The sequence below is a fragment of the Caloenas nicobarica genome, chromosome 6 (genome assembly GCF_036013445.1).
Source record: "Caloenas nicobarica isolate bCalNic1 chromosome 6, bCalNic1.hap1, whole genome shotgun sequence".
Classification (NCBI taxonomy): Eukaryota; Metazoa; Chordata; class Aves; order Columbiformes; family Columbidae; genus Caloenas; species Caloenas nicobarica.
The window spans coordinates 23,329,871-23,348,996 of NC_088250.1; the positions used below are offsets into that span (position 1 = coordinate 23,329,871).

The 19,126-nt window shown below is 37.3% G+C and overlaps 1 protein-coding gene across 2 annotated transcripts in view; it reads left to right on the plus strand.

Moving 5' to 3' along the window:
* FIGN (fidgetin, microtubule severing factor) overlaps nucleotides 1-19,126 on the plus strand; it is a 96,596-nt gene that overhangs the window by 25,657 nt on the left and 51,813 nt on the right. Inside the window, exon 1 of one of the 2 annotated variants that reach the window (XM_065637953.1) lies at nucleotides 7,504-7,558. The exons of the other annotated variant lie outside the window; for it this stretch is intronic. The gene's annotated coding sequence lies outside the window, so the exon portion shown is untranslated. Of the gene's footprint in view, nucleotides 1-7,503; nucleotides 7,559-19,126 lie in introns of those variants that run through there. 2 annotated transcript variants of the gene reach the window in all.

Genomic DNA, 19,126 nt, shown 5'->3' on the forward strand with positions numbered 1-19,126 from the left:
CAAATCTTTTACAGAGTATTCCCCAAACTCTGAAAAGCTTTGATTCCTTATTTAAGCTTACTTTAAGAGCTTCAGTGGGACCATTCGAGCTTAAACTTAAGGACATGCTTAAGTGCGTTGCTGGGTCAAACTGTATACTGGGTGGACCATCTTGTTTCTTCTTTCAGACAAATGATTTATTTCCTCTGTGTTTGAATAACTTGGACACAAATGGCTCATTCCATTATTTGTGTTTTATGTGGTGGGTTAGATGTTTTTCGCTTTATGAAAATCAAAACAAATTTCAATTACGTGAACAGCAGGTAAGACACAAAAATTAAAAGGATATAGGATGTACATTCTAATCTGTGGTGATGTCTCAGCTATCTAGATGTTATGGGAAAAATGAATAAATGTAAGTGGAATTCTGAATAATTGAATATATTGTTTTTCTTTATTTGGATTACTGTAGCACTTAGAGGTCTCAACCAAGATGGTGACCTTGTTGTGCTGGTATTGTAAAAACATGTAGTGAGAGACTGTTCTGCGTCAGAGAGGTTACATTCTAAATAACTGAGATGGACAAAGGTTAATAGGGACACAAAGAGGCGCTGAAATGTGAAGAGACTTGCCCAAGGTCATATAGCAGGTCGGTAGCAGAGCCGCGAGTTAAGCCTACATCTCCGGACTCCTATTGCAGTGTCCTATACACTAGATTGCCTCCCCAATGATTAAACTATCTGCCTTTAATAGCTATTGAGGGAAGTAATTGTCTTTGATTTAGAGGGAATTTTGGACAGTGACATTTGACTGCGTTTCTACTTGGTTCTTGCGTGTCACAGAATATATGGAGATGCAATTTGATAATATGGGAAAGAACATTAAAACATGACTCTTATTTTGCCCTGCTTATTGCAAATTTAGTAAACACTTTCTGACAGTTGGACACTATTTCATAGGATGTTAGCTAGAACTGCCTGTGTTTCTTGCTGTTTTATGCACTTATTTTTGTTTTTCAGGTGTAGCACACAAAATCAGAGGTAGGGCTAATGACCTTGATAGGCTCTTAGGGAATAATGTTTTAATTACTTTGGCCAAGCCATGCTGAAGCCTGTATCCTCCTTATGACAGTTCACTTCAGAAGCTACACTGCTTCATTTCAGTAACTTTATTACCATTTGGCTCAGAGATTGCTATTTCGCCTTGGCCACAGATTTCATCAGTTGCCCGGTTCACCTTTGTCCACACTATACTTCTGAAATGACCTGCTCCTTTAGTGCTTGTCAATAGCAAATTGCTGCATCCTCAGTGTCCAGGCTGAAGCACAGTGAAGAACACAACTCTTTATTAAATTACTGGATTTTACACTTAATTTTTTTGGATTAAATCTGAATGTGAAAAGTCTTAATTACCATTTAATACCAAGTAATTAAAGCACTGTCCAGGGTCAACTATATAAAGCGCATCAGTTTGAACTGCCACCTGATTAATAGGCTTGGTGATATAAAAAGTTCAGCACAAAAGCATGCTCTGCCAGGGTCACTGCTTTAATAGCTGTGGAAAGTGCAGTTTTTGCTGTAATTCTGTTCTAACAATTGGATCAAAAATAATAATTTGCAAGGCGTTCGTGGTTGGCTTCTCCAGCGTGACGTCAGGTAAATTATTTGAATTTGACGTCAGCTAGATTGGTTTTGGGGATATATTGATGAGCAAACCAGGTCGTCTCAGATGTTTTCTTAATTTCATTTACATTCCTCAAAGTGAACCATCAGGCATATTTTTTCCAGCCTTCTCTTCTAGATGACAGTTAAATTTCAGGAAGGATAGAAGATGTAATGTACATCACTTGTGGGTTGATATTTTAATCTGTTTACATGCATACAATCATCAATTAATTGTAGCTCAGGTACTGGATGCACTTAGATGTATGTTTGCCTGTGAGTGTGTGTTTGGGCATGTGTGCACACAGTTACACTGAATAGCTGGCTCAATAGCTGTGTTTTTGTATCGCGGTACATATATATATATCTCTCCCCGTATTGTATTTTGTTATGAATACTTTTCCTGTGCCATTCTTAGCCCCAGAGGCTCTGGTCTGCAGGATCATTTGAAAATTGTTCCGTGTTCACTTTTAATATCGTGGTGGGGTTTTTTATTGTTTTTAATCATTTAACAGTTTATTGATAGGACCTGGGCAAACTGCTGCACCTTTAGAGAACTCAATTAGCTTTCGCCGGGCTGGGTGTGCGTGCAGCAGGCAGCCCCTGCATTAGCAATTGCAGAATGGGAGCCATAAAGATTTTCACCTACTGACGGCTCCATGAGCATTAATTTTGACAACACACTATGAAGCAGGTAAGCGTGGTTATCCCCACTTTATTACTGAGGCCCCAAGAGGAAGGATTAAAGTCTTGATCCCACTGATAAGTGTGCATGTGCTTAGCTCTAAATATGTAGGCAGGCCTATGTATTTGAGTGGGAGAACCTTTTTCAGCAAATTTAAGGACATATGTTTTGCGCAAATATTCTAAGTGAGCATGTTTCCATGTCAGAGTTAGGGTTTGGGTCTGGAATACTTGGTTCTGGCTTTGTTCTTCATACGTCAGTATCACTTTCAAATAAACTTACAAATACTGTTTTTTATTATTTACTATAATACAATGATTACTGAATATATAATAACAAGGGTGTCAGCTCTCATCTTTTCAGCAAAAATTGCTGGAAGTTGTGTGAGTTATTTACTGTGAATTCACTTCAGTTTTGATGTCAATGTGGATCGGGTGTTTTGCTTTTTTGTTACTGTTTTTTCGAATGCAAATTTTACTTTCAACTATGCTCTATATAGTCATAGCACACAAGGTCCTTACCTGAGATTTGGGTCTCTCTGTACTGAATGCCCTACTTACCTGTAAGAGCACGTGTGAAGAGGATGAAGTTAGAGGCAACAGAGATGAAGCTGGGACAAACCGTTCTCTTGACTTATTACAACCTTGTTTGAAAACCATGGCCGAAACAGCTTGCCCAGCCATGGAAGGGGCCAAGGTGCTTTTCCTCCAGCCTGGCAGGAGGTGACCCCCCACCCCCCTAGGCAAGCCAAAATTTCCTTGAGGCTACTTCTTGGTAGAGCAGCCCTTGGGCTCCCCTGCTGCCTCCTGCTCCGATACTCTCTTGGGCACTGGCTGCTGGTTCTGGGGGCTGTGTGAGAGTGTTGGGGGGCTGGGATTTGTTTCATGCCATCCTCCGGCCTGAGCCACAGGAGTTGGTTTGTGTCCAGGTCTGCAAATGGAGCGCTGCATGGGTAGCGCAGGACCATATTGCAAATGGTGCCGTGTGGGGCTGGCACAGTTGCCGCTGAGCCTCTGCTCCGTTCTCTCCGGATGCTCATAAAGCTCTCTCCTAATTCGAAAGTTGTGGAGTGCACATTTTAAATATTAAATGGGAAATCCAACTTCTGCTCTGTGGGTGTTGGTGTGTTGTTTTTTTTTTTTTTTGTGGCATTTGCTCATGATCTGCTTCTGTTAAGGATGAGTATCCTCTGCTAAATGGAAATGAGCAGGCTGATCTATGTTCACAGGCTCCGATATAGTGTTCAAAGCAGTTACAGGTGGTTTTATCAACCATATGCCTTTCAGTTTACCTTTTAAAACAGGATCAGCACAGCAACAAATTGAAACTTCAATTGTCAGAGTATTTGAGGTTCTCATAAATAGACACAGCAAACCTAGCTATTTTTTAATATTCCTGCTATGATGAAATAAGTTTAGCAGAATGATTCCGGAAAGATGAACAATTTCAGCATACTGAGCAAGGAAAAGGGAACCTTGTGATGCTAAGTGAGTGATTCACTGATTAAACTATAGAAATTATGCCTCAGGCTGTGCTGTAGTTGGAACTTGCCATAAAACTGTGTTCTTTTCATAATATAGCCGATAGACACAAGGCAATATCAAAATGTCAGTCATTCAAATTTAGGCTTTCATAAACAGATTTCCAAAAGTGTTGCCCTATTTTGCGGATGGCAAAATAGAGACTGAGAAAAGACGCTTGAGAAGCACTGCGATCTAGCAGACAGTGACTCTTGTGGTGGTCAGGTGGGATTACTGGCTCCCAGGTTAACTTGTAAAAGGCTTTAATTTTGAAAAGGTAGTGGGGCCAAAACAGAAAGGATTGATTAGTGTGCTTGAAATTGTTTTCAGTTTGGTCAGTAGGAGATTGATAACAATAACACCAACTTTCTTTTTCAAAATGGATCTAGGCTTCCAAAGCATTTTCATATCCTCTAGTAGAATCTGCTGGAAATCTGTCCACACAACTCCAGATCATCATGGCTGAAAAATCTGGACTACGAAAATCGGTGTGATGATAAAAAGAACCCATTGTTTTCTGAGTTCCTTGTTCAAGGACTTAGTTTGACAAGTTCAAAACAGCCCTCCTGTGAATACATCACAGAACTCTGAAAAATTAGAGCTCAAGTTCTCTGTCTTTAAGTATACTGGTTCTTTTATCTCAGAGATTTCAGAAACTAGCCACTACCTTGAAATCGCTCACTAACTCATAGAGAACACTTTTGATAGGAGCATATGTGTGAAAATGCTCTGCAGAGCCTTCTCCCCTCCATACAAACAGAACTAAATAAACAGCGGCAGGGTGTTGTCGTGGTTATTTTTTGTGTATTTTTTTTTTTTTAAATGTTCTGGAAAACTCTCCTATGGACAGACTAACTACGTGACATTTTAGCCTAGTCCGAGGAGGCAAAGGATAGTTACTGGAAGAAAAAAAGAGAATTATGATAAAGGTTGATACCTAATCTAAATAAATATTTGAATGCTCTTTAACAATTACAGCCTGTCAGATTTTTCGATGTACAGACCTTTTCCACACAAAGGAAGGTGCTGGGTGCAGCTGTATTTCCATTGAGTGAAGTGAGTACATATCAATTCTGATACCTGCTTGACATAGTTTAAAAAAAAAAACCACCCTATTTTTTTTCATCACTCCTTTTTTTTTTTCTTTTTTTTTCTTTTTTTTTTTGGTTCTATTAAGAAATATCACCATTTATCTAAGTAAAACTATTAAGCCATAACCTGTATCTTTTCTTTCACCTTGGTGTATGTCTAGGCTAAAGGTTCAAACTAATCCTTTTCATGTACATAATCATGGGCTACAATTAATTACAATCTAGTTCTTCTAAAAAGAATCCATTAAGAAATAATACCAGATGAACAACCACTTAAGTAGAAATCTGATGCATTAAGAGTTACAGGCTTGCCATGTAAAGTTGTGTAGCATTTAACAACGTTTAGAAGAGCATTAAGAGTAACTTACATTTTATGGCAGGATTCACAGAAATGAAAATTACAGGAAAAAAATAACATACAACTAAACCAAGTCTGTGTCCTCAGTAGGAAAGAAAATTGATTGTCATTGTGCAGCAAGCAAGCCTTTGCGTGGTCTTATGACAAAATGGATGATGTAAAAGTACTAGTTTACTCACTGGAAAGTGACTGCACAATGCTGCAAACCAGTTGTCAATGTGGAAAAGTTGTTTGTCTTCTATTAAAAGAATACAAAATAAACAGAAAGAAAAAGTAATTTGCTGTCCTGGAGGGAGATAAACTGTGTGTAAATAAGTTATGTGAGTTCTTGTGTGGCATTGGCAGGCTGCTCGCTGAAGCATTGGGCAGCGGAAGCACATCAGCCATTTCAGGTACCTAAGCAGTGGGTGCACCTATCAGTAATCTGGTATCCAGAGGACCTATGTGAGGTAGGAATATATATCTCACACACAGAAGAATGTTTGCAAGCATGATGACCATAACAAGAAAGATGTGAGCTTAGACCGAAGACCTGCCTAACTATCTGTCTCTTGGCAGAGGTCAGTAGGGGATGAGAGAGAAGAGTGTGAGATCCCACCAGCGTGGAGCTGCACGGGAGCTGCAGGCGTTGGGGCAGAAGAGCGTGTGCCCGCACCCCATGGAGGCTGCGGGACTGAATCGCAGTGCTCAGCTGGGCGTTTGGTTTCCAAAGGGGTGCATCGCTGTTGGCACTGTGTAAAGCTATTGAGTGAGAAATAAGAAAGTCTTAACTGACTACTATAATGTCTAGCCACTGAAGCAGATTTAGGGAGGACTTTTTTTATACAGTGGACAATTGTTAGTTATTAGCTGGAAATATTCTAATGAATCTAATCAGAATAAAGTAAGAAAGGATTGCATAGAAATTGCTCAAACTATCAGACTTAATAGGCAGTGATAATCCCTCTGTAGTTTTTTTTAATCACTCTATCAACTTCTAGAGAAGTAATATTTTTCCCCGTCAAATTTCATAGATTGGAAATATCTTAAAATTGTAATTTCCGGTAAATTTATGTAGAATTGTTCATAGGAATACATATGCTGCTGCGGGTACTGAATTAGAAAGTTTTTAAAAGGAAATTATTATAAAAGTAGAACCTTCCAAGACACAATCTTCATGGAATCACTCAGTGAGAAGAGTCTTACTTGTGGTACCTCCAAAAAAGTTCTGCTGGAAAGAAATATGGTATTTAAGACAGAGACAAGAGAATGATGGACTTTATTATCCGCAAAAATTTTGTGGGTTTTTTTTGACATGCTCACAAAGTACAGCTGGTGTGGTGGAAGAAGAGAGAACTGCTGTATCCTAGTAACATTTCATGACAGTTAGGAAGGGCTGAGAAACGCAGGCAAAGGTTTTGCAATGGATGTCCTTAGTCTGAAAGGCCCTGTGGGTCTGCTCATGGGGTGCTTGACAGGCAGCCAGACCCTGGGGTTGTGTTTCTGGAGCTGTAGGAGGGTGGCTGTGGGATGCCGTGGTTGTCTGTATCTTCTGAAGGTTCACCTCTGTATCGTCTTCTCTTTGTCATCAGACTCTTCTACACCTTTTACTGTGTGATGACGGTAGTGGTTGTTGTCAACTTCTGGAGGCAAAGGGGTGGCAAATGCAGTTTTGTTACAAGAGTGGTATCTCTGCTAAGTTAATAGTGGTTGGACAGAGAACTGGAAAAAATGTATGACTGCGGGAAACTACCATGAGTTTAAGTTACTTTTGCATCATTTAAGTTGCTTTTGCATCATTTGCAGGATTGTTTGCAGTACTGTTTGCATCGTTTGGGAAGGCTTTTTGTGGAAAAAATCTTTTTTTGTTTGTTTGGTTTGTTTGTTCTGTTTCATTTGTTTGTTTGTTTTTTACTTATTAGACCAGGTCATGTAGTTAGAAAAAACCAAGTTTTCAGCACTGCATATCTTCTTTTAGGTAAATACATCAAGTTATTTGGAATCTCTTTTTGTAAAATGAGAGTATTTCTGTCATGTATGAAGTGCAGTGCTTTGAAAGTCATCAGTATGTGAAACAATAAACTTGCGTGTAAAACTACTAATGAGAAATAAAATCTTTTCTGTAGACTTAAATGTATTATGGAAATGTCGAAGAATATTCCCTAATGTCATGCCATGCCTTACATTTCCAGGTATACTGCAACATTAAATCCTGAGAATTGGCCCAAAATACATCAAAATCAGGAACCTCTTTGCGCAACTTTCATGTTCAACCCTTCTTACAGGTTGGAAATTGGAGTATTTAGCCTTACTCTCTGTTTATTAGAAAATGATGGGTTTTTAACAATTACAAAAATACTAAAGCAGATTAAGTGGTTATTTTGACAAACAGTTTGAAACATTCTAGCTTAAATTTCACAAATAAAAAGCCAACTAAACAGTCACCCTGAGCAGATTTTCACGGGGACCTCAGTCAACCTTTATAAAGGATAATTATACTGGTGTTTTAACGTGGGGCAAAAGAAATGATAAAATTAGGGCATAAGAGACACTATTCCTATTCTGAGAAGGTAGTAGAATAATTGTTAAGGGATTTTTATTGCCGTTTTATTATATAGAGGGGTTTTTTTTACTTTCACATGGTTGGACGTTTTCTTTTCAGACCCTTAAGCCTTGTGGTTAGTGGCACGAATCTGGGCAGTGTGGGTAAGAAACTGCCTTCAGTGAGATCTCCCAATGTATTAATAATACGTTTTTGGATTTGCAGATGTTTGTGTGTATTTTAACACTACAGCTTCCATCATCTCTCCCCTTACTGACATTCTCTCTCTGTGCCTTGTGGATTAAAAACATCCGTTTGAACACTGCCAGCACTTTACCACTTACTACATTAAAGTAAGGACTGTGAACCATTGACTGGGGTAGGTTCATGTCTTGTTGATGCCTTTTTGGGCACTGAAGTGAAATACTGAGTTACACGGCTATTCTCGTGTACCCAGATCAGGATCAGCCCATCAGTCACGTGAGCTAGGTTGTCTATACAAAGTACATTGCCCTGTGTCGTCTACATAATGTTGTGTAGTAGAAGTGTATTTGGCATTTCAACCTTTCTTCAAGTCTGTAAATACAGGGCAAAACTAAATTTTTCAGTTTTGTACTGCCACAATGTGACTGTTTCTATTGAGTAAAATTCCAGAATTAAAACAGTGATGCTGCAAATATCTTACAGACCTGAATGTCTTTTCTAGTGTTGCTGTAATACGGTGTTCTGTACTGTCCCATCACTTCATGAGATCCAAAGACGGGGTTGCAGCAGCAAGAGCAAGCATCACTACAGTTGGTACAGAACTGGCATTTTAAAACAAAGTAACATTCATTACATTTTGCTATATTTATTTGGCAGTTTAATTTTTTTCAAAAGAAAGATTTTTTTTTCTTTTTAAATTTGATTGCTTTCAATAGGTTTTGTTTTCTTGGCTTTCTTTTACTTTTTGCAAACAGAGATGAAGAAGGAACTAAACTCCTCTAGATTCTGTGTCTGTTCTGGTAATAATGTAAACCTATGTGCTAAAGGAGAGTTTCACTGTTAGGGAATAACTGTGAAAACAACAAATATACAAGTAAGAGAGTAAGTCTGTGGGACATTTGGCTATTGCCTTATCTTCTTTGCCTAAGGATATTTTAAAAAAAAAAAAAAGAATTCTTTCGCTTAATCTTGCTTGTACTTTTCCAGGCCCACTGTGATTAATTAATTTAAAATGCCTAGAAATTATTTTGAAAGGAGTCATTCCGTGCAAAATACAGGCATGAATTAATAGGTTTTTTGTTTTGTTTGTTTGTTTGTTTTAGGATTTGTTTGACAGAATTTCACCTAATGTCCTGTTCAAACCAGCAAGCTTCACTTAGTTTCAGCCCCAAGTTACATCGTTCACGCCCAGTAGAAGTTTCCTCCATTTCAACAAAGCGAGCCCAAGTTTGTGTGACAAGGGATAGATGAGGTGAGCTGATGAGGGCCTGGGAGGCTTTGCAATCAGAGTGGCAGGTGAGGCAGCTCTCAGTGAATGGATTTGAAGTACTAAATGTGAGAGTTTAGAAATGGAGGAATTGCCATAGTGCATTACAGCCAAAGACCATCATGAAAATATCTCATGTTTGTCAGTAGCCGTCAGAAACACATTAGAGAAAGGTGCATGAAAATCATAGGAATAATCAAGAACAAGCCGAGTCAGAAGAATTGTATCAATTAAGTCTAGATCTGTTTTAGAAAATCTGTGCTTCCTGAAGTTTTCTTGGGGTAATCTTAATCCAAGGCAGTTTATCTTGGTATAACTGAAATGCACACACATCATCAGACTGGCATGAGTTCCCTTTTCTTTTTTTCCCCCAGCTGTGGATTAACTCAGTTAGACAATGCATTCCCTGTGAACTGTGAGTTATCAACCAGTAGATACTGAGACTAAGATGAAGAGCAAGGACTATTTTTATTATAATCAAACAGCTTACTTGAATTTGGGACATTTGGTTTGGGTTAGATATAGTGGCAAGATAAAATTGTACGGAAAGCTGAACCTGCCTGTAAAATTTGCTCTCAATATGGATGCTGTTACAAGGACTGGGTAGCTGCAGAGGCCTCACTTATATGTTACAAATATACATGATTCACTTTAATCGGTCTTTTGAGTTTTTAAAATTGTATTCGTCCACTTGCTGCACTGTTTTTGCCAGTGTAAAGATCATAGGTTTTATATGATTGTATTTTGGTAATCTGTTAAATGAGACTGGGTCGCCTTGCACCATGCAACATTTCTCTTCAGTGCTAAAACTTAATGCCATCTTTTTATCTTTCACTGAGTGGATGTCAGAGGACATAACATTAATATAAGACAGGAATCTGTAGTATTTTGTGAATGGCCTTTAAAAAAAACTCAAAAAACAAACCTAGGAGTTAAAATTGACACTAGGCTAGTGAATTTAGTCACCTTTCTCAAATGTTGAATGGTTTTCCATTTTTATGTATCTCATCTATTACAAGATCTATTCTTTGTCAGGCAAGGCTATTAAAAGGCACAGGTGGCTTCTTCAGATTGAATATGTTATTTTTCTCTTGGGGTGGAGGGGTGCAGAGATTTCCACGAAAAAGTGGTCAAGAACTGAAGATAACACCCCAAAATAAGGCTGGTAGATTTTCAGTGGTTTAGAGTTCACTATTAAAAATTGGGAAGCCTGGGATTTTGTACTACTTTGTAATTTTTTTGTTTACCTCACTTTCTGTGCCTTAAAAATTAGTCTATACTTTCCAGCTCTATAGGTTAAATCAAGATTTTATACAGTATTCTAAAAAAATGTGTATCCTATTAGTAAATTATGAGGTCTTTGGCTCCATATTTTATTTACTGCATTATCAAATGTAGCATTCAAAAATTATGTGGCAGTATATACAGTCGTGGATAGCTATGTGTACATTTATATTTTTTATCTTATATATCTACAAATTTATTTACAGATATCAGAATATTGAGTTAGATGCAGCTTTTTGCAGCAACATCTCTCCATGCTAATTTTTATATATGGTATGATACACATAATGCTCACTGCTAAAACATGTGAGGATGATGTATTTTTTTGCATTCTCAGATTCATAAGGTAGGAGAACTCTAGTTAGACTTCTGAATATTAGAAATTTCAGTGTGTAATCCTCCATGGACTAATTGTGCCATAAAATTACAGCATAAGAGAGGGATGTCTCTGGTGGTGTGCAGGACTTATCTGTGAAGTGAAATAATCATGAAATAATCTGGATGATGTAGACATTTCAACTCTGAATATTCATGTCCAGAACTGGATTAAGCTACTAGTGAATCCTGGTATCGAATTTATATGTAGTAGTTTCAGAAAAGAAGAGTGTAAGAGATGTCTAAGATCATCAATCCAATCATCTGTTATTGCAGATACTTTGCCAGATAATCTCTTCCCTAAATTTGTTGAGTTCCATAAATGTATGGAGCTCCATGCTTAGCATTGATTATCTTCACAAAACTGATATTTTATTTGGTAAAAATAAGTTCACATGTATTAGCATAGGAGAATTTTAGAAATTACTTGTCAGACAAATTGGCCAGATTAAAAAAAAAAAAAATTGGTAGAGTTAATTCATTCCTAGTTTCTAAAATAAGTGTGCAAGGAACTGTCAGCAGTGTCTTCCCTCCCCGCAGTTCTGCTGGTTTTTAAGAACAGAACAAATGCAGATCTGCCCTCAGTGTTGGCACCCCTCCTGCAATTAGGCAGTTTTAATAGACTCTTCGATTTCTTTATAAAATGTTGGCTAAGATAGGTGGCTTTCCAGACAGATTTTGTGACCTAGTAGTGACCTATACCACAACCAAATATCACTGTTAAATTTCCTCAGCCTTTTAGACTCAATAACTGTGGTTGGTCGTGTGGGGTTTTTTTGGTTGTTGGTTGGGTTTTTTGTGTGTGTGTGGTTTTGTTTGTTTGTTTGTGGTTTTTTGTTTGGTTGGTTTTGGGTTTTGTTCTTATTTTTTGTTTGTTTTGATTATTAATGTAGGTTCTTTTTAATTCACGTATGCAAATGTAAAAATCTATCACCATATGACAATATATAGTTTTGTGGCAGTCTCAAGAGGACCTTGGGTCCATAAACCAGTGGCTCTATTATGTAATGCTGCATAAATGCTGTATTTTCATCTGTGACAGATATAATCTTGAACCTGTATTTTTCATGTTACTTAACTGTTTCAGAACATCATGTGTGAGAGAATGCATCAAAATGGAAATTGCTTCTACAGAGGCAGCAATAAATATTGGTTGGGTATATTGCGTTGTTGGGCTCCATGTGTTTTAGGATGTTCTCAATTCTCTTGCCCTAATCAACACTGTAAATACATGCTGCATTTCCTGGTCATCCATTTGTTGGATTAACAATTTGGACCTTGCAGTTTCTACCATACATTTTGATTCTTTGCTGTGTATAGTCACGGTTATTTAAGAGCATCCCCTAACAAAATTGCTCTAAAACCTCTTATCTTTTCCAGCTATTCAAAGAAAGGTAAATTATGCAAATTCTCTGCATTATATGTGGGGTTAACTAGTAGTTATTTGAAGATTAGCTGGTTGAAAAGCTGAGAAAAATCTTTACATTAATGCAAAAGTCTGTATCCCTTTGACATATAGAAATTTACCATCTTCTCAATTAAATATTGGGAGGGCATTGTGTTTTGTTTAAAAAAAAAAAGGTACTTACCATATAACATCCAGCAGAGATTAAAATAGTTTATAGTGCGTTACCAAAATACATCAATATTTGCAGTGATATATGATGTTAAAAAAAAATTTAAAAAGAACAAAGGGCAAATATGTCTGACTCTGACAATTTTTTGCAGGAGGTTTTAGACAAAGTTGTTGGCATAATGCTTCTATTGAATATTCCCTTAAAAGATTTTGCTTAAGTCATTTCTCCTTTAAAGTCTTTATAAACATGTAGTTCATGTCCTGTTTTTATCTACTCTCTGCTTTATGCCATTGAGTTAGAATAGAATCAATCATAGTTCCCCACCTTGTCTTTCAAGTGAGCATAGTACTGTGATGGCCACGTACCCTATTTAGTTTTAGGGCTCTTTATTGTCAGTGATAGCACTGTGTTTCCTGTAGAGCCTGAGTACTCTTATGAATGACTTTTCACCACCAGACATAGTGTATACCAATTTTCTATTGTACACTTTCCTCTGTGGATCAATATGGATTTTAATTAACATCCTAACAAAATTATAGTTATGCTCAAAGGTGTCTCTCTCCTTGTATCATGCCAGGAACTTGGTCTTCAGCAAGTTCCTATCATACTAGACATTGTCAAGAAGAGATATAATTGAAATCTCTTTTCATTTATCCTGAGGCAAAGACACTTTTCTTCTCTTTCTTTCTTTCTTTCCTCTTCAGTAGATATGCACAGAAGTTTGCTAACTGGGGGGATGGAGCTGCAAACCTACTATAAACATCAAAGACGACTTGATACAGAGATTCTTGGAAGAAGTTTCCACCATACTTGGAGTGTCGTGACACTGTTTCATTCAACTGCTTTTCCACATTGCATTACATTAATAACCTCCTTGCAGGTTTCTTGGCAGATGAGGAGAAAGGGAGGCCTTCAGTAGAAAGTTGGATGATGATTTCGAATGAATGAGGATGAAGATGAACTGTTGGCCTCAAAGCTTGTATGAGGTAGTCAGAACATGAAGAGCCGTGAAGTAGGTCAGTACTTTTGTCTTCTTTTTACATCAGTCGTTCTGCAAAAATGCATTTACAAATGTTTAGCTTATATTCACACATAGCACCAATATTTCTGTGTCTCCTCCTTGACTGTACACTTTCCTAGATTATTTTATGGTTTTTATCCCTTCTGTCATGTAGCTTTTGAAATCTCTTGTGCTAATAAGCATCTGATAGATCTCACCAGGAGTCTTGGCTTCATCTTTAGTCTTCCTTCATTCTAACAGTTCTGCCTACAGTACATACTGTTCACAGGGTAAATCTCACATATTGCTGTTCAGCTGCCAGGCTTTCGAGTAACAAACCCTGCATTTCATTTCTCTATTAGTGTAAATTATGATTTTAGGAGTGTTCTTCCCCTGACAGAAGACAGACTCCAATGCCACATCCGTGACCATGGCAGAAGAGTGCACAGCAGTCTGGGAAATGAGTGTCACTGATCATTCTGTTTCTTAGGATGCTTCTAAACAATACACTTTATCTGACAGGTTCTTCTTCTTGAAGTGGAAGAGCTTTATAGTGCTCTGTCTGGCTCTTTTGTATGGGGATTTAGAAACTTGGCCGTTTAGTCCACAATGCCATTTCTTTCCAAGATTCTGTAAAAGTACTGCTAAAAAAGCAAGTTAATGTTCAACACAGTTTCAAATTATATGCAACCAGCCTAATATTGAATTCTATTACTTAATCTAGTTAGACTTTGAGATGTTTTGCACTGTTACTTAGGCTTAAGAAGTTGAATCCAGTATTAATCAAAGCCAAAAAGGCCATTTTCTCTGTCTGGATTGTGTTTTGATGTTCAGTTGTCTAAATATTGTGTTATTGTTACTTGTCCAAGGTTCCTAAAGGCAAAAAGGTAAATTTGATGCCTCTTCTCCTCCTCCTTTCTGAACGTAAATAGGGTGCCCTATTCCTCCCATGTTATAGCGCCCGGCAAACCCAGGATGATTGTTTTCATCCTTTAAGGCTTGCAACTAAAGTTTCCCACTGTGAACACATAGATAACACTATATTTAGTGGCAACTGGAAGAAACCTCAAATGTTATTACTATCATGTAATAACATGTAATATCATGTAGCACTTTAAAAATTACAACTGCTTGCCTGCATTAATTAAAAAAAGTAGTGATACTGCTGTCTTATGAAATGGACTGGAACCTAACTAGGCACCTTTTTCAGTATCTGCATTATTATTGTCTGTTAAATCCATTAGACTTGAGGATAAAACATTTGGATCACCCCGTTACTTAGAACAAATTATACTTTTGTTTAATAAGCTGTCCTTTATCAGATATTACTATCAGCTGTGCTCTATCTAGTGTAAATACTGCATATACAACATCACCAGCTCAGATGTCATTTTATTAGGAGCTGCTGTCTCAGCAAAATGAGAATATTAATCTAAACCAAGTGTATTTTTTTTTCCAAGCAGCGTAAACAAATCTATCCTACTTAGAGCTGCAGTGTCAATATTCTGTACTGCCTGTGTTGACTTATTCAATGTGTTCTTTGGCAGATGGGCAGCTCTGAAGATTCCATTTCTGGCCTTTCATTTTAGGCCAGTCCAGGGTATTTCCAGTCCTTATCTTAGAAATTTTTTTTCAGTCCCTGAATAATTTTCATATATACTCAAATGTACATCCTAAAATACCTTAGAAATTCCTGTATATATGAACATAGTCCCATGTTGCACTGACAATTCACTCGTTGGTGATATAGGGAGTGGGTACTCCAGTAAGTTTATTTCATTCTGGAAAAAAGCATTAGCAATTAATATTTGTCTAGTGTTCTAGGGAATGTCTTCAACTGCCGAAGCTTTTCAAGTTTGGACCTCAGTTTGCAGATCTTCCACTGATTGCTGAAAAAGAAAAATACATGTATCTACCTTAGGAGATAGGAAAGTTTGCTGAGCCTTTTTAGTGAGGGACAGAGATTACTTATGGCTCATTTCAGTCAGTGCTGGATTCCTTTCAATACTAAAATGTCTTTAAGACTTATTCAACGGCTACTTTTTATCTTTATTAATGCTCAGGATATTTGTATGTTAAAACAATACCATTGTAGGATCATTGTGCCAGTAATGTTCTCACTCACACACCTGTAGAAAATATAAGAGGTTTCTGATGCAAATCCTAACAAAGATATGAAACATTGATTGTCATGTAGAAGATTTTCATTAGAAACATTTTGCTTAGCTGTAAATCAGCAACTGGTTTAGATGTAAAGTTCTTTACATATGTTCCTCATTCCAAAGCTCATTCCAAAGTATCGTTATATCTTTTGTTTGTCTGGTAGAGCCGGTCAGTGATAGCCTCACCATGAAATCAGCTTTTTCAGTTAACTTCTTACCTAGATTTGTTGCTTCCACTCTCTAGAATGTAAATGTTTGTTAAGCTTTAGCCTTTGAAAATTCCGGTTCTTTTTCAGAACTTTCTGGTCATGCTCTCTTCCTTTTCACCCCAGTCCAGTTCAAAATGGTATTATCCAGGGAAAAAAAATCATAATCTTTTATGTCATCAAGGTTGTCTGGTTGAAAAAAGTGGGAAAAATAAAAATCATTCTTTTACAAAGTTGTTCCCTGCTTCTGTGAATAATTCTTCTTTGCTAGTGACCCTCCTGTCATTTCTTTGTCCCATTCTGTGGGTTCTTGCTGATTGTCTGCAAAATGGTGCAATTGTTGCCTTTTTTTACCCCGTATCCTAGCCTATTTCCACAAGATAGTCATCAAAACAGGAACGACTCCAAGAGGTGTTTTTGTTAAATACCAGTGTGAATACTGTTCTGGCCACTGCTTCTTGTAACATTTCTTGTAATATTTTGAATTCTTTCTAATGTTGAAAGGCTATTTGCTTCTGTAAGTATCCATGCTTTCTATCAGACAATTCTTGCCTTCAATAATGTCCACTAAACTGCATGGTTGCCTTTTTCAATCCAAGATCAATTCTAAATTCACTGCTCTCTGGTTTCAGTTTGGACAGTTATGTCACTAGTTTTCCTTTATCACACGAGTGTAAAGACAGCATTCTTCAAATTCTGGAATAACTTCATAGCCACCTTCAACTGAATTTATTGAAAGCTAATACGTGTGTCCTGTGCTTCAGAGACAGTTGTTACCTAAAGCAGCTGATTACCTTTCTCTTTTGCTGGCATCTTTGTCCTGCAGATACAGAATTTCACTCGTTTATTTACTATTTTGGGAAGTAAATATTGATTGGGCACCATATTTGCTCTCTTCTTTTTTGGGGGGGTGTTTTAGTTATCTTCCTCTCACTCCTGTATGACTAAGTAAGTAGCGAGACTTCATCGCCTGACATGCACATGAGATCTACACTTTATTCTGTGTCTTTGTCCAAAATGAGAGCTCCTCAGCACCCCTACAGATAACCTGTTTCAATGGATACATTAAAGACACAAGAAAGGACAGCACAAAAGTGAATGCTGTGGTATCACCATTTGTCTGCAGTCTTATTACCCCTTGTAAGCCTATTATCATTGTCTCAGTACTCTGGTGGCAATCTTGGCATGCAAGGGAAAGTTTCCATTAGTTTCTGTCTTTCCCTAATAGTAGCCTGCCACAGTAGCAGCAGAAGTTCTTTTGCTGGCTTAGATTCATGTAAAGGTCTTTGCTTTAATTGGATGACCCAACTGTCACTAATTCCGTAGACCTTAAGCCAGAATTATCTGGCAAAATGTGGGTGTGAAGGACGCCTGTTTTGAGGTCCAAGCGTGTTGAATATTATTCCGTACAATCCTGCTATTACTTAATATGGTCCCAAGAGCAGTGCTAGTGTGACCAGGTACAAGATCTTTCTTCAGCTGATCTGGAAACTAGAGCATTAAAGTGGATCCTGAGTAATGACATTATGTTGCTGATACTTTATGAACATAAAACCCCTCAGGTTATGGAGAAATCATCTGCAAAATTTCAGATGTGAATTAAATTAGCGGTTGTAATACTAGAAAAACCTTTTTGTATATATGTTTTTAATTGCTTCAGTTACAAATCCTAAAGTACAAGTGCTAGATTGAATACAAATTGCTTCAGAGATGGTTTTTAGCAGGTTTTTCTCAAAAGATCTCCCCCCTGCCCTAATCACAGTTCTTCTGATACCCATTTTCCTTGCAAGTATGAAGTGAATTGGGAGGCTTTGCAGTGGTGCACAAATGGCCAGAGATCGCTTGTCCCAGTGAGGAAAGTGGTTTGGAATGGGATATCCATCACTAATAAATAGCAGGGGAAAGGGTTATATATCAAGGTTGCCCATGTGAGTCACTCCTCCGAATCTGCTTCACTGCAAACAGGCTATTTTTTTTTTTTTTTTTTAGGCTTCCAGTTATGCCTTGAGGATTACTTTAGTGTTTTTTGCAAATGCCTTAGTGAATAGAAAAACAACTATGACGGTATCCCAAAGAAGATACCAATGCTTTAGAAATTATATGTTGCAATGGAAAGACATATTACTTATGGAGGGACAGCAGCTTAACTTCACAATACAGTAGTTGTAGCAGGTGATTCCTGTAACCTTTGAAAATTAAGAGAGAGGAGAGTATTGAAGAAAGTAAGTCTAGGCAGCTCTCTAGAATAGTTCTAAGATACTCTAGAATTTTAGAATAATATTTTTAGGAAGAACACTTTTATTTTGGAGGTTAATAGAAAGGCAGAAAGAAAACTTAAAATATCACACTAGTCTGTGATGACCTTGGTGATTAGCATTTATATGCCCAAGTGCAAAGGCAACCAGTTCTAAAATGAGCCCCACTAAAGCAGACCCCTCACAGCCTTAGTTTTAGTTCTTGAATTTTCTCTCTTTCGTATTGATTGCTTCAAATGATGACGGAAATTGGAAACATTTTTGTTATTCTATAGCCAGACATTTTCTCCTATTTAGAAGTAGAAATGGTAACTGAATATTTACCAGGGCGGTCAACAAAAATAATTTATTAATATAGTTGTCTTTGGGACAATGGATATTTAAGTAAAGGGACAAGGATTCCTATTCATGAAAGAAATTTAACTTGAGACTATGTCATATGTATCATTCATGCTACATTTATATTACATATTCATATATTTGTATAGTTCCTACAACCAAGACAGCTTATAAATGTTAGTGAAATAACAAAAAACTCTGTAGTTGTTATTTCCATTCACCAAAATACTACCAATGGAAGAGATTGAGGCAAATTTAAATATAACTGTCCTCCCCCTCAAACCTTATGTCTAACGTGTCCTTCTCTTGGTGTCATTTTTAGGTGGCTTTTTGTGATGTCCTCTTCTAGGAATTTTGGACCTTGCTCTTTAATACAAATAGTTAAGAAAAAAATACTCAGGTGGAAAAGGTTGTCTCCGATGGACAGGCAGATACTAGGAGCTGAATGTGGTAAATTTTTGAAACAGTTGGATCTGCAGCTCTGCTTGTGTCCCTAGTTTTAGATGAGCTCTCTTAGTAAGGCTATTTTTTTTTTTTTTTAAGTGAGAATGCAATAGGAGTTCATAATTCATAAAAGTTAGTTATCATGTTGTTACTGATGTGAATAAATCACAGACTGGGAGCTATACTCTTTGTGGTTCA